Below are 17438 nucleotides of genomic sequence, written 5' to 3'. Positions count from 1 at the left end.
AATATTTATACAGTAAAAAATTACAAAAATTCTCAAAATTAATTAAAATATAAAAACTTACCCATAATTTGGCGCACACCTCCTCCCTTAATATAAGAACACCTGAAATAAATTTTTCAAAAATGCTATGCTTTAATTTTTAGTTTTATTTTTTGGAAAAGTTATTCTAATTACTTTATTATTAAAATATACACTTCACCATGGATCTTATAACTTGGAACTTCGGTATAAATATTTCAGCTTTCTTCGTGTATATAACCCTTAGTCACCTATAAGCTACGAAATAATTGAGTGAGAAAATATTTTCAATACCACATTTTTTATATTTTCAATTACTGTAAACATAAAACTAATTAACTCACTAGCAAAGAAAATATTAGCCATGCAACTAAACATTTTACGCTACACGCTACGGCACAGGCAAACAAAAACAAATTGAGCGTAACATTTGCATAGCAAAATTATGTTAAAAATTCAATTTCCAACATGCAATGTGCACGTAAAAATTTTTGAAGATAATTAAGAAATAATAATATATATATATATATAAATTATATATGTAGATATCTAAATTTATATATTAGGGTGGGGCAAAAAAATGTTTTTTGTTTAGTGCTCTTTGCATACAAATTAATAGTACTAATACATTTCATAGACATAAATATGCCTTTTGTTTATCTAAACCTTTGAGCACCATTTGTTCTCTCAGCGCATTTTCCGAATACCAATGTCGCGCCAATAGTCAACCATCCATCACTCACTCTCCATTAAGCACTTGCATATTAGCTGCCCATGCAAAATAGCTAGGTATTTGGAGCGAAATAATTGACCAAATATCTCAACGATTATGCGCACGCATATACAAATGTACAACCGCGCACACACACATACTCACTACACGTTTGTAGTGGCAACAGCGTCGTACCAGGCCGCGTCAAACGTCATTGGCCAACTGTGTTAATTAGACAGCATGTAGTAGGCAACTGCAGTCATTAATGTTGGTAGTGGCAACAAAAATGCCAACAACAACAACAAATGCAAAATCACTAACGGGCGCTTGCAAATTAAGTGCCCGATATTCCAACAAAGAATCAATTAGACGATCAGTTTATTGAACTGTTGCCTCGGCAATAATGTTGCAGCAATAAATAAAGGATTTTCATTTGTTTCCTTTTACATTTTTTTGGAAAATACTTTTAGCAATTTGAGTAGATAGGGGGATTTTGGGGAAAATCAACAAAGAGCTTCTTAATATTTTTTTTTAATTTTTTTATCATTGAATATAAGCGATCAACAGATCAAAATTTATTTATAGCTTTTTTTTTAATAATTTTATTATTTTTTTATTATATTAACCATTTTCAGTACAAGCATCTCCACTATCTCTTCAGACTGCAATATATTTAAAAAATGGCGCAAATACCTTATAACTTGCATCGCTTTATGCCAACTCATGCATATCATGTTCACTTCAAATTTCCATTCACACTAAACGCTAAATTTTTAATTATTTTCGCTGACTATTACTGACTCTAATTTATTGCGATTTTAATTTTTTTCCTTTTTGTTAAATTGAATGCTTCTGCAATTCTTACATTTTCGCTAATATTACCTTCACAGAAATTATGGCACAGCCTTTATTTTCATTTAACAATAGCTAAGCTTCTTTATGCACTTTTTCCTATTAAAATTTCAGTTGCTTTATTTTTATGGCTGCGCTAATGCACTTACAAGGGTATTAGGGCCAGCAGCAAAAACTACACCTATACATAGAGCAATCAATATACGGTATATCGACAGATTTTATTTGACGATTGGCTGGATGGGAAAAAAAAACCCAAAGCGGCTGCAAATATCATAATAACATTTTAACAAATTATAAAACATATACATACATAAGTACATAAGTATGCATGTATACATACTGAAAATATTAGTAATATTAATTATAATTTGTAATTTATTGCAAAACCGCAAACAAGTCATTGCTTTTAATGAGTTTTATATTCGCAAACATTTTCTTTTATTGGCAATATATACCGCATATTTTGCTTTGTGTGGATAATGTTTGAAAATAGAAAGTATACAAGTTCTTTTTTCTATTTTTTATTATTTCCATTTCCATTTTATGATTTTTTATTTATACCAGCATATATGTAAATACATGAACCCTTGCTGCCAACTATTAAGGCTTAAGGTCAGCTCAAAATCAAATTTTAAAACAGTATCCAACAAAAGCAGCCGAAAAATGCAAATATGGAGGAAATGTTATATCTGCAGGCTAAATAAATCGAATAATGAAAGAGTTTTTGGGTTTTTGTACCGAGTATGTATATCACATATTAGTTATGGTTGATTTTTTCTTCTTTTGCCGTCGCATACCTCTGCTTTTCATGGTCAAACAATGAAAGAGGTGTTATGGTCAAATTTTTCCAAAAATATTAAAAAAACCAAAATTATGAAATTGTAAATTCCAGCTTAATTATTTTAATTAAAAAATATAATAATAAATCAGTGGAGAAATATGATTTTTCTCACGACTGGTTTCGAAAATTATGACCTTCATTTCACAGATAGTGTGAAATTTTGAAACAAAAAATAAATTTCACTTAATATGATCCTGTAATGAGTTATTCTGCCCACGCGGGTGAATCTTTTTTCATTATTCAAAATCTTTATAAACATTTAGACGCTGTTAGTGGAGAAATATTAAGAATTTAACAACAAATTAAATCAAATATGAACACAAATATTTCTTACTGAAAACTTTTTAACGAAACAAGACCGTTAGCCATACAACTACATACGCACCAAGTATTAAATTCGTAAGTTGAGTCAAGAAAACTTTCTCCTCTCAAAATGCAGCAATTGAAAATCACTTTATGTAGCCTTAAGGTCAATAGCACAAAAGAAATGTTTAAAGGTTTTCACTAAACTCACATTTCAACAAATACATATACAATTAAACAGACATACATATGTATATATGTATATAAGTAAGTGCATATATATATTTATGTAAGTGCACACAAACGCTTGCACTCGTAATCATAAAAATATGCCATTTAACGCCATTTAAAGGCACTTGGAGGCAGCGCATGCCGCTGAACAGGAAGCACCGCAATGGCACGGTTGGATGCTGCAGTGACTGCGTCTGCGCAAAATCGGCGACCAGCAACCATACAAAGCATAACAACAAAAACTCGTTTATATACACAGTACTGCCAGGCGTAGACAGTTATTCCGCCATGCGCACAAGTATATGAAAACAAGATTTTGTTTACCATTTTTTATCCTCCATTTCTGCGTTGCGTCTCTTATTACAAACTTTTAACTACAATATAATAATTGCCCACGTGCACTTCCTTCCTACTAAATTGCGCTGCAACTGGCCACGGTGACAGCCAACAAAACCGACCTGTTGCTAGCCGGTGAGTCGCGCGCCAAACGCAGATATTTTACAAAAGTTTATGAACTTTGTAGTATGCAGTTGACAATCATTTATGCATTTTTGCACACTTTTGCAAGTAACTTTGGTGTTTTTTCACGCGACTTTTTATTTGCAGTTTTTCCTTCTCACTTTTTACGCATCAATAAAAGATGTTTTTTGACTGCTGGAAAAGTGTGTGCAATTTCTGACTTTTTGTTGGTTTTTATCATGCTGTTGCTTTTATTTTTATTTTGTGTACTTTTGCGACTTCAAAATACCGGAACATTGCTGTGTAATTTAAATCGCATTTTAGTTACACTAACATAACTAAAGTTTTACAAGCATATTATGCACATGTCGCATATCATATACGTAATGGCGTTTTCCTTCAGGAAATCTTTTACTTCGATTTTCTCGATAAACTAAACATTTTTATATTTAACTAAAGATTTTTATATAAAAAGTATAGCTTGGCTTACTGTAAGATTTGAGGGTTTCTAAACCAAAATTGAATACATAAAACCCATATTCCACGTTACGCAAACTATAAAATGAAACTCTTAATTGCCTCCAATCAACCACTGTAACGCATTAAAAATCAATTTAAATTCCAACTACACCTCTAATTAAAGTGTTTCATAACCAAAGTGTAAGATATTTATCACCGTGCGTTTATTTTAATAAATACACCCCAACATGTCGTTAAGCGTGTGTATGTGATAACAAAAAATGGCAAATACTGCAACTCTAACACAAATTATTGATAGCAATCAAATAAAAATTGCACGTAAATTTCTTTTTTTTTCTTAAGCGAATTCTTGATTCTCAATTAAAATGCTGTGCAGGCACTAATCCGGTAAGCGATCATTGGAGTTAGCGCCAACAACAAAACGCAAGAATAACTGCAGCACCAGCAACGAAAATACATATAACCAATAAGTATATATTGATATCGTGCAATATCTCGCTTGTACGTGTATATAAATATTTATGGACCAAGAACCAGCTAACTTAGCACAGATCTAAGCCATGTTACTTTCGATTTCAAGCCGCGCAGACGAAAATAGTGCGAAGCGAGCGCAAGCATTATTCTCTTCAACAACTTTGTTGTGTGTGTGTTTTTTGCCATTATTTATGCTCACTTTTGTTTGTAAGCACAACAATAAAAGCAACTATATATTCAACAGTCGCTAACAATTAACTACACTAGCCGCTGGTACGTTGAAGCTTTATTGCTAAAATATTGTTAATCTTGTGCTAAAATATTTCAAGAGAGTATTGCGTAGCTTAGCGCATGCTTACACGCTTGCAAAAGTGCAAGCACTATTATTTCGTTGCTAAAGCTTATTTTGCATATTTTTGGAGGAAACTTTTAGTATAAAAAAAGTTCCAGTAATAAAGATTTAGAATTTTAAGATGAAAAACACGTTAAGTAAATATTTCTCCAAAATACAGAAAATGTGTAATGAGGCTCAAACAGAACACATTAAGATCAAAAGGAGCTTTAACTAAATTTAGAGTGTCTTCTAAGTACCGTTTCTACAACATTCAGTGCCACACAACTAGAACGGATCCAGATAGCAATCCAGCAAAGATTTATCAACTCTTTTTTTGCCACTGCAACAACAGCAGCAGCCTTTTCTAAGCCAAAGAAAAGTGCTGCTGAAAAAAGATTTCCTTTAACTGGAAGATATCATACTACACTTTCAGCTTTGACCACAGAAATGGTGTGTAAGAGACTTAATCACTTTTTCATCGATTATGTACAGACGATATCTATGCCACCTCTCGAGCCACCTCAATTCAAATTAAAAAAACGCTCTTTTCAATTTATATTCCATTTTACTGCCTTAAATCGCTATTGTTAATGCAGTATAAAACTACAATGTAAGCCAATCTAATTAGAACAGCTTTTTTGCATACAACCCTGCTGGTATATTGAATTACAACAACAAATTTTAATCCTAACGGTAGCTTAATATTGACGTTACTTTTATATCTCGCCTTCTACGCGATATTCGCAGTTTTCCGTAATTCACAACAACAATACTTAAGCGCAATTTCAAATTAAAACGCAACAATCGAATAATAGAAAAGTAATGTAAAAACTGGTATAGTGTAGGTAATAATACAAGCTTTAGCTGATACAACATCCGTAACAGGGTATACTTAGCTTGCCCCGAATTTTGTTGCACCCGGAGGGAAATGTCAGAGACTCTATAAAATATATATATAAATGATTAGTGGAACAAGCTGAATCGATTTTTCCACAGCGTCTGTCTAGATCAGCAGTTTTAGATAAATTGATTTGAAAATTTTGCCATGTCATTTTCTAGCCAAGAAGCTACTTATTTGTCGAAACCGTCGATATCGGCAACTATAGCAGCTATGCCATACACACTGAACGATCGAAATGAAATGCTTGTATGGAGAACTTTATCATATGACAAAATATCGTCACGGAATTTGGTATACGTGAGAAATTTGTTTAGATCGGATCGATATGACATATAGCTGTCATACAAACTGAACCACCGAAATGAAAAGCTTATATGGAAAAGTTTTTCTTTTGATAAAATATAGTCTCGAAATTTGGCATGTGTTATAATGTAAGACAATGGTGTAATGTCTGAAGAAATTGTTCAGATCTAATCACTATAGAGTATAGCTGTCATACAAACTGACCGATTTTGTACATGGAAACTTTTTTATTTGTGAAACTATTATAGCATCGCTGCCGTTGAGGTTAACTTTTTTGTTATCACTTACTTAAATAATCATATCTATTGCATTACTTACAAGGCAATTCCCTATCGTGTGACTTCTTCAACCTGCTTCTGGAGATAATAGTTCGAGCTCCAGAACTCAATAGAGGAGGTACCATCTTCTATAAGAGTGTACAGTTACTGGCGTATGCCGATGATATTGATATCATCGGCCTTAACACCCGCGCCGTTAGTTCTGCTTTCCCCAGACTGGACAAGAAAGCAAAAAAAATGGGTCTGGTAGTGAACGAGGGCAAGACAAAATATCTCCTGTCATCAAACAAATAGTCGTCGCACTCGCGACTTGACACTCACGTCACAATAGTCATAATTTTGAAGTCGTAGATAATTTCGTCTATCTTGGAATCAGCATAAATACCACCAACAATGTCAGCCTGGAAATCCAATGCAGGATAGCTCTTGCCAACAGGTGCTACTTCGAACTGAGTAGGTAATTGGGAAGCAAAGTGCTCTCTCGACAAACAAAAACCAAACTCTATAAGTCACTCATAATTCCCGTCCTCCTATATGGCGCAGAGGCTTGGACGATGACAACAACAGATGAGTCGGCGTTGCGAGTTTTCGAGAGAAAAGTTCTGCGAAAGATTTATGGCCCTTTACGCGTTGGATGGAACGATGAGCTGTATGAGATATTATGACATGGACATAGTTCGGCGAATCAAAAGACAGTGGCTACGCAGGCTAGGTCATGCTGTCCGATTGGGGGAAGCAGAGGAAGAGGATGACCTGCACTCCGTTTAAAGGACCAGGTGGAGAGGACCTGGCTAAGCTTGTAAAATCCAACCGTTGTTAATTCGGCTATAATCGCGTAAGCGGTATCAACACCAATTAAGAAGAAGAGATTCATTGAGTAGATGCTAATTACAAATTCATTTTCTGAAAGAAAAATTACATAAAAAATATTACCATTAATAAAAAACTGACTGAAAGCGAATTGCAAGTAAAGGGATGGAATAATTATTATATTTTTAGTCAATGAGCACAGCCAAGAAAAGAAAAAGTGCTCTAGTGCTTTTTTTTCAAGCATTGTGTAAAATGTTTTCGCTTTTCTCTGCTTTTCTTTAACACAGTCGGTCTACATTGAACATAAATGTGGATTTCTCGCTTTAATTTCATGCTTAATTTATTACATATAGAAAATATGTTGCCATATGAATAGAAATTATGCCGAGTTCAATAAGTCACTGCGGCAGCCAGAGTTGCCAATATGTATTAACGTGCGGTAACATGCATGTCTTACACGTTTGATTTTAAAATAATAAAATGCTTTTATTTTGTGCTTGCAGCGGCCAGCATGCAAGAATAATTATAATTTTTGTATAACACGAAGAAAATGCTTATGAATAGATTGTTAAAACCAGCTTTAAACAACAATTATTAATGCTGTATATACTAACACGAATATGGAAAAATCTTATGGACATAAAGTATGCATATAAGCATTATCCGCTTAAGCGTTGCTGCATTTGTAATTAATTCCACTGGTTCTACAAAGCCAAAACGAATATGCGCTGTGACAAATGTCTCAGGGCATCCCAGCATTCGTTTCAACCAACATTATTCTAATATAATTAATTTATATGTAAGTATAAAAAGCATAGCCTTTCCAAAGTCGAAACACTCGAAGTACCTGCTACAGCAGCCAATCTTCAACTATCGCCGCCTCGGTCTCTGCTACTGACAGTCACACCAGCTAACCACAGCATCTAATGCTTGTACAAACATTAGAATTAAATATGGCCCCAACAGCAGAAAAACACAAAAAAACGAATTACTTTGCTGCCACAAAACAGGTTCAGTGACATAAAAATTCCAACACCATAATGAAAAACAACGAACGACTGATTGCTCTTAGCAATGATCGACCGTCTAAGTGGCGGTTTATTTCGATTGCATTTAATGGCATAATAATTTTTGTCTCAGATTGGCTTGCGTTGCATGTTTTCTTAAACTCGATTTTCGTTACAAGTTTTTTTGAAAGATTTTTTTGTTAATGTGTTTGTGTGCAGCTTGCCTTTAATTCGTATTTTTATAGACACTGCTGTTGTCTTTGATCTCTTTTACCTGTGATGCATATATTCACTTTTCGCTGTAGATATACATATATGTACTTATTCTGTAACCTTTCGCTTGTGGTGTCATATGATTGCTGGCTGCAGTCAAATATTTGTTTGACTCTGTTTCAGTGCCCATCCTGCGGTTCACTTTCAATTTGGTAACTTCCATTTGTGTGTATAAAGTATATATCGCTATAGATATACACGATATTTATATACATACATGCTATATACCCATACTACACCATTCATTCTTGCATATTTAGTAGTCAATATTTCAATCTCATTACATCTTGCACTTTTAATCAGTCACTTATGCAAATCATTACAAGAGATTTAATTTATGGGAGTTTTGTGTAATTTGAGTCGGTGTTACAAATTCCATTTGATCACTGAACGATTTATATATATTATAAATATTTTTACTAGTGAGTAGTTCCCGTGTAATAAATTAATTTATATAGAATGTAAGGTATTAGTATGCAAAAAACTTAGCAGGGTCTCGGTAAAATTAATTCCTGCCTTGCTCAACAAACAGGTAAACGTGGCATTTATGGAATATGGGCAGCACATGCCAATTCTAATTAAAATTTAAAAGGAATAAATGTTCTAATAACTCTAGCAAGAGTACTTACATATAACGACTATGGAGGAAGCTGTTAGGAGGTAAAAGAGATAATACTATGAAACATCTTCTATGCGATTGTAAAGCTCTATATTAGGATATTGAAAGGATTTTGTTTCAAAATTATCATGCATTGAAAAGTATGCGGAAATAATATTTTTTTTTTTTTAATAATATTGAAATGAAATTACAATAGAGAAAATTTTATTACAAGAATAATATACTAGGTTTCCTACAGGCTACTTATAGAGAAAACTTCACATTTATCTTCTATAAGTCTTCAAATCAATAAATTATTTCGATAACCACTAACTAAGTCCATGTAACTTCGCTTTATACGTCAACCCAAATTGTGCCACATGAGTTCGAAATCTATAGTTTCATCTGCCAATCGGATTTGCACTGTTTTTTTTTTTTTTGTTTTTTTTTGCGCCTACTTGTTTCTCTCTGTAATTTGGCTTTTTCATCACCACTCGCCTATTTCTCATATTATTACTTAACATTTCCTTTGCACTTTGCGCTCATCACACCAACATTCGATTAATCCGATTTGCGTGCGATGAACCACAATTGGCTGTTGCTACCAATTCCAACAAAAAAAAAGGTTTTTATGTAGTTTCTTGCATTTGTATTTATGTATGTATTCAGGTGTGCTTAGGTAGGTATCAAAATACATATGTATAAGCCGTCGTACTACTTTTTTTGTGACCAATTTATTTTGTGGTTTACAACGAATTTAATTTGCACCAAAGTTAGTTTTAGAGGAAACTGAATACTTTAATGACTGTGTGTTTGAATGTGTTGGTATTTGCTCATTTATGAGTATTTGAAGTCATACTCTTGACTTGAAATTAAAAAAAAAAGGATTTTTAGATTGAGAAGTTAAGTATAAATAAATTAGTAAAAACAACAAATTTCGATATTTTATGTTGATTTCATAGGCGAATTTGTATTATGGCATCATTATGAAGTCACCTGTCAGAAGTAATTATTTTTTCTGGGAACTGCAATGAAATTATTTTGTTCGTAAGCAATAGGTACATACATACATACGCACGCATAAATAATTATTAAACCACAAAAAACATATTTTTTGAACCTGTTCCGCATCTTATACTTCTATCATAAAAAAATATGTGTATTCTGCTCCGGCTTTCCATACAGCTATAAAATTGTGATTTACACAGAGGCCAGAATATTTATGATCGTAATCAGTATCTTAGTGTATATAAAACTTTCTGAAACTCTTAGTAATAGCTGGTTATATTCATATCGGTGTAAATGGTTTAATATTTTAGTATATTCGCGGAAAGTGTTGTGTTATTSCATTCTATCTGCGGACAGTGCAAACAACGACACACATCGTGTAAATCAGTTTTATGTTTAAAAAAATTAGAAATATTTCCTAGTACATACTTTAGTCACACATACTTGCCGGCACAAGCAATTAAATGCTTAGATAAATTATATGTGGTTCTCACCGAAGAAAGTGAACAATTATCCAAGCGCACATCACAAACTGCCAACTTTTAATTATTTAATTAAAAACGGATATAACCGTAACTTGCGATAACTCTTGAAACAAATGCACACTGCTACACGCAAGCAAATTCACTAACAATGCGCAAAGCGTTGCTTCAAGTTGAGTAACTAGTTAGCAGCGGGACGTCTTATTTAAGTATCTCAAATGAGAGGCAATTTGACTTTTATGCGACTCATATGCGAAAATTCAATTCGTTAACATACCTTTTAATTTATGTAGAATACTTTTTTTTGCGAAGTCCTTTAAGGCACTTAAGCACGCCATGTAAGCCAAGCGCCAGGCGTTTGAATTTACGAGTATGAGGGTATATACCATAGATATAGGTGGGAACGTTTTAACGGCATATGTTGTAGCTTGAAGGTTCTTTGAAATTGCAAAATAAGTTTTCTCCACCTAAAGTTACACAACTACATAAGTACACGTTCATAAAACTAAATGATGCCACCGATACTAAAGTTTTCTCATTCTACTGGCTCCTCTCTGAGCAACCCGTGATTCTGAAGCCATCAATATAAAAATTTGTATCTGTGCAACCTCCGAGACATTGTCAAAAAACCCTCGCCTCTGTTATTCAATATATTAAAAAAAAATATAGAGTTTAAAATTAATTATTATATAATTATGTACAAATAATTGCCTTTTATGATTTTTTTTATAAATTTGCCTTTTTTAATATAAATATTTTTTAATAATCGTAAATATGTAGTAATACTCACATTTTTATTGAAGCCACGCTAGCCAAAAACTTCTTGCTTTTTTTTGTATTTTAGTTATAAACAATTTTTACAGAGTGCATATATTAGTTATTAATATAATATAATTACCATAAAAAAGTTTTAATTTATTAATTTCAAATCAATTTACTATTTATAAGTAATATTATAGAATTTATTAATAGATATTCATTTATTATATGTCTAATTAATTTCATAAATAATAACTATATTATTAAACATTTATTTCGGTATTAAATTTTGTTTTACTAATTATTATATTATATATTTAATATTATTGTTTTTGTGAAATAATTACATAGTTTTTTATAAGTTTTTGGTATTATTTTGTCTTATTTATGTAGTGAAAGCCTAAAAGCACTTTTTTAAAATTTTTTACAATATTTTTTATTAAGTTGTATAATATATTTTTAATATTAAGCAATTTAATTTTTTATTTAATTTTATTATTTTTGTATTTATTCAGAGTTTATTTTTCTGACTTTAATATACTTATTTATTGCAATTAATTTATTTTTGTGTGCATTAATTCTATTATTTTAATTTTGTAGCATTTTACTAGCAGTTTCGCAGTGCCCAAACACTGAACTTAACTGAGTGAATTAAGCGCATATAACCTCAATATGTTTATTTAAGGTGCAAAAGTATTTATTTTTATTTTTAAATTACATAGGTTTTTCTTTTATATTTAAATAGTATTTTTTTTTTTTTTTAATATTTCTGCAGTGATGTTTACAATAATAAATTTGCAAAGGTTGTTACTTGTAAAACTATATGCACCAGTTTTATTTATTTCCATGTGCGAAAACTACATGCTTCGCTGGCAGTACCGTTTGCAACAACAAATATTTCAACTTTAACTTGTTGTTATTGAAATTGAAACCGCAACAGTCTGCAGCGCTTCAACAAGTTAGCCTAGCGGGCAATGTAGTGCACCAATCGCCAACGTCTGGAAGTTCTATCAAGCACATGCACAAACACAAAAGCAGAACACACACACACTTGAGCACACAAAAGTAATTCAATTGTTCCGTTTATTGGCTTTCAATTACACTTTACACAACTGTTTCACATTTTGTAGTAATTATTTTTTTTTGTTTTATTCTTATGTACAGTTGTAAATAAGAAACTACAGTTTTATATTTGTTTAATATTTCGGGGTGACACACTTGTTTCGCGACAAATAAAAAAAACTTAATTATAATATTAATAATACAATTTTTCGTTTATTTACTTTTAAAACTTAATTTGATTTTGGTTTCTGCTTAAGTTTTCTTTCTGTAAGCGAAAAGAGCTTTTTAGTAAACGTTGCTTAATATATTACACACAAAATTACACACTTTGCAGTTGTTTTTAAAATAAACGTATCGTAGATAATCAAAGCGAAATTCACAACCGCACGCTGCCAAGTTCAAAACTCAACTGTGACTTGGTCAACATGCTGGTCGCTAGACGGCCCGGCCATAAGCTGCTGAGCAGCAGCGCCACTTAAAGGTGGGCCAACAGCACACGCGAATACTTTGTTTGTAACAACAAGCAGAGCGTTTGTAGTACTCACGAACGATCTCAACTTTATCGTAAAAGCATWAGAGTATAAGTAATAGTGAGCAGCAGACAACAATGAGATATATTTGTATCTTATAGTAAGTTTAGGCGCTCCTACAACTCACAGCTACTATATTGCATGTAAATAGCCAGTGCAAGTATGAAACGTTAGAAGCTGAGTATACGAAAGCTTTTGAGCTTACAGGTTGTAAGTAAGACTTGTTTACTCGCACAGAGCGCCCCCAGTCCGCACAAGTCAAGCGATTGTTAACATACTACCAATATAGACATGTGAAAACAAATATTACACATGCCTTCTCGAAGCAAGATTGGATTTGGTAAAAGAAGAGGGCAAGAGTATTGTATATTTACATATTTKTGTACTTGTAGCAAACAAAAAGATAATACACAAGCAGATAGCTTTGTTCAACCAAAAATATACCGATTTTAAACTTAGTGAATAAATAAATACGAATCGCACTTGCATATCTTCAACAAAGCCGAAAGTGGGGGACTCACATGCGTCTTCATGAGTGTCTTCACATATTTTTGTAAATAAGCAACCGTAATAAGTACASTAACTGAAAGGTATTTGCGACTCTCTCAAAATAATATTGCATGCAAAAATAATTATTTGCTATTTCTGATTATTGTTGTATTTAACGACTTGTTGTAGCCTTAGCAACTCTTTCAATTAGCAACTAATAAATAAATACCTCGGTTAACGCAGTTAACGGTAAAGCACAGAGTTAATACGAATTAGTATTACATGCATAAGAAAATATTTTTATTTTGTTGTTTCTCCAAATTTGAAGGTCAAAACAATTTTCACAAATTAGATGCCTATTTRGCCCTTCGTTATCATTTATCCCACGCATATTTTGTAATAGTATTTGATTTTCAATTATCATATCGTTGTGACAGTTGTTCACTGGAGCTTCTTTATAATATAAAAGCGGCTAGCAATGACCCTAAGCTTTGCAGCTTTTGTTTGGGTAGCTTAATTTTTCCAGATACACTAGTCTACACTGATTTTTTYCTGTATTTGAAATGGATTATTCGTTCTATAATCCTTTGATCAGAGATTTCTACGAAAAATAACAAGCAAAAATTACTTATTTTTCAAATTGATCGCAATACGCTTGTGCCAATATATTTTGAGAAAAGCTCAAAAAGAATAAAATCAAAAACCATTAGTTTGCGATTCATAATTCCGACTACCTTTTTTACAAATACATAGCTTCGGGCAAGCGACGCATAACACAGAATATTTATTGTACCTACTTACRTATTTTGTGTTTGTAAAACCAATTCAGAAAATTAAACAAAGCTTTGCGAGGAACTTATGACAGTTTATTCATTATAACTTTAATTTTTTGTTTCAACTATTATTTTTTAAGTTATCATTATGAGGATCTTTTATATATTTGGTTAAGGTTTTGGGGCATAACATAAATTTTGTATATGGCTCAATTCACTATAAATTACTATTTTTAATTTTTTTTTTTTTAAATTGCTTTTGAAAACTCTGGTGGTCCATACAATTATTCTCCGGGTATTAATATTGTAATGTCATAGACAATTTTTTGTGTTTAAAGAATTTTGTTGAATTTCAAAGCTTTTATAAACTTATAATAAATTAAGCTTTTGTAATTTTATTTTTGGCTGGGGGTTCGCTGTCCCCTAAGCGAATGTGTTTAAAAATATTTCTTGTTAGGCTAAGCCGTTTACTAAACTATTTTTATTCTGTTAATTGAGGTGATGTCGTAAAACTATAATTTTTCTTGAAGTTTTAAGCTTTGAAAGCAACTATCTAGTGGTTTTATGCTTAGTTTGTAGAAAAGCTTTCAAAAACAAAAAAATATTTCGAAATGCGTTCAACAAAAATAATTTTAGAGTATAATTAATAATCGATAAACAATGTTTAGCCTCGCTAAAGTAAAAATATAAATAAATAGTATAGATAATTATTGTTTGTCTTTGCATCGGAAATAATATGTTTTTTTCTATTGCCTTTGCATAAATATTATCTTAATTAACTATATTGTTGTTCTGTTGTTTGTTTAAAAGTTGTTGGTAATTACTTTATTACCCTTGAGTCACATACACAACTACAATAAAATTGGTTGTTCTTATACATTTTTCAGCTATATTTAATTATTTTTTTAGCTACTAATATTGACATTTCATTCTTTCACTTTGAGTTTCTAATTTTTTTAAATTTGTAGTTTTTTAATGATAAATATTCGTCTTCTTATTATTTGAAACTTTAAAAGTTGGTTGATGTTATTATTGTTTTTATTCTACTGTCTGAATGGTCATTGCATTTGCTGCATTAAAATTGCTTATACTTTCTTACAAAAAAGAAAATATATAATAAGCGAAAATGTATAAAAAAAATTTGAGAACATAAAAAAATAAGAAAAAATGTATACTTATAAAAAGGATTTTATATATAATTTATTTTATAAAATTAAATTTAGTATTTAAATCACTTAGAAAATAGCATTTGTAACAAAACGAGTTGTACTTAAAATTATCAATTTCTAGAAAACCATCAAAAATATGGAATTCTTTTACTTGTTCAGAAAAATTTTGTTTTATAAAAAATCTTCGAAAATAAAATTTGGTTGTTTAGAAAAATTTTAATTTCTAAAAAATCTTCGAAAATAAAAAAATTTATTCTTCTGAAAAATTCGATTTCTAGAAAATTTTTGAAAGTAAAATTTTGATTCTTCAGAAAAATTTCGACTTCTAAAAAACCTTCAAAAATAAAATTTTGGTTGTGCAGAAAAAATCGATTTTAGAAAATCTTCGAAATTAAAATTTTGGATTTCCAAAAAAATTTCGATTTCTAGATAATCTTAGAAAATAAAATTGCCTTTGTACAGAAAAATTACGATTTCGAAAAAATTTTTTAAATAAATTTTTTATTATGCAGAAAAAATTTGATTTTAGAAAATAAAATTTATGTTGTTCAGAAAATTTACAATTTCTAAAATATCTTCGAAAGTAAAAGTATCTTCGGAAATAAAATTTTGGTTGATTGAAAAAATTTAGATTTATAAAAAATCTTCGAAAATAAAATTTTGATTCTTCAGAAAGAATTCGATTTCGAATTTTCGAAAAAAAAATTTTGGGTGTTCAGAAAAATTTCGATTTCTGTGCCATCTTCGAAAATAAAATTTTGAGTAAAATTGTTAGTGTTGAAAATTTATAACTACATTTTTTATACTTTAATTATAATTAAATGTTATTTCCACAAGTTTTATAAACACAATTATAGTGATTGTAAATTTTAAGTTTTAATAATATTAATTTAATATTTTTGTTTGTTATTAAGTCCATAAATAATAATTTTGATATAAAAACTAAATTTTTTAGCATTTATATTTTTTTTTAATGTTTTAATGTCACGACTGAGACCCAAAAACATAAAATCAAAATCTTGCGAAGTCGCAATTTTTCTTATTTACTATTATGAGTCATCCAATCCTTCGACCATTACATTGCAAGCAGTTTTTAATTATTCTTTGCATCCTGTTTTATTTGTTTGCGTTTTCCTTCTCTGCTTTGCTATTACATGTACTTGTAGTACTCTAAATACTTGGACAGATAATATTATTATTTTATTTTTTTTTTTGCAACATATCAAAAATCCTTTCCGCACATAACTTAATTAAACCAAATATGTGTGCAGTTGTAATTATGGTAGCATTGTTTTGCTACTAATATTATTTTAACTAATTTAGAATTTTTTTAACAAAAGATTATTAAATATTGTGTTTATATGAAAAGTTCCTAGAAAGTGTTTTGTTTAAAATTTAAATTATTATTTTACTAAATTTTTTTGTTTTAGAAACAATAAATTCATTTTATTCGAGGTTGAGCGGAGGAAACATTTCATTTTCAATAAAATATTAATCAGTTTCCAAACAATTAACTGCTCGGAGTAGAAAACGAAACAAAATCTGGTTAGTGACAGAAAATTTTCCAGCGATTATCGTTAACTGCTTTCATATGTTAGACAATATTTAATTTTTAAACAATTTTTAACATATTCCATACAAAATTTTTCAAATATTAATTTTTTTTCATAATATTTTCGCAAGCATAAAAACCTGCAATATATTTTTGTAATACAAATACATAGTTATATATATTTATTTTTTTAATTGTGTTGCTATTTGCTTAACTTTTGTTCGATTTGCCGTAAAAAATGAAAATAAAAAGATCGATTGCTTTTCAATGGTTTATTTTATTAGACTGCTAAAATCAACCGGTTGCCACTGTGAACTTTTTATTAATATCTTTTTTACCTTTTTTTGTTAATTTTGTTGTTTAAACGACATTTAAAAACATTTTATTTTCTTCCAATATCATACGGTCATGACTAAACGACGATAAAATCAAACAATCAACGCACGAAATACTTAGTTCATACTTTAATTAATTATATGTACTTAGTAGCTCCCACTGTAAATATTACCTTTTTCCATTTTTCGTTTAATATGCAATTTAGTTTGTTAATAATGTTTAATTTGTTTATCTGTTTATATGGAATGGCTGGCAGACAAACTGGCACTTACATTAGAACTCAATTCACAAATATTCAAACATTTAAAATGCAATGCATCCCTTTTCCTAAACATGTTTCGAATTCTTTCATATTCGCTGCCAAATTTTGTTTTAATACTTTTTAATTTAATTATACCATA

General features: G+C 30.5%; 1 protein-coding gene across 6 annotated transcripts in view; it reads right to left on the bottom strand.

The window, feature by feature from the left end:
* LOC108969744 overlaps positions 1-12613 on the bottom strand; it is a 52792-nt gene extending 40179 nt beyond the window's left edge. For 3 of the 6 annotated variants that reach the window (XM_018934648.1, XM_018934655.1, XM_018934652.1), the window contains exon 1: positions 12410-12613. The gene's annotated coding sequence lies outside the window, so the exon portion shown is untranslated. The remainder of the gene's footprint in view (positions 1-12409) is intronic. The other 3 variants (XM_018934651.1, XM_018934654.1, XM_018934653.1) reach the window with 3 other exon arrangements.
* Positions 12614-17438: the final 4825 nt, after the last annotated feature.

This window comes from Bactrocera latifrons, unplaced genomic scaffold (assembly GCF_001853355.1).
Source record: "Bactrocera latifrons isolate USDA-ARS-PBARC rearing strain unplaced genomic scaffold, ASM185335v1 scaffold_264, whole genome shotgun sequence".
Taxonomy (NCBI): domain Eukaryota; kingdom Metazoa; phylum Arthropoda; class Insecta; order Diptera; family Tephritidae; genus Bactrocera; species Bactrocera latifrons.
This window is presented reverse-complemented; position numbering and strand designations above follow the sequence as displayed.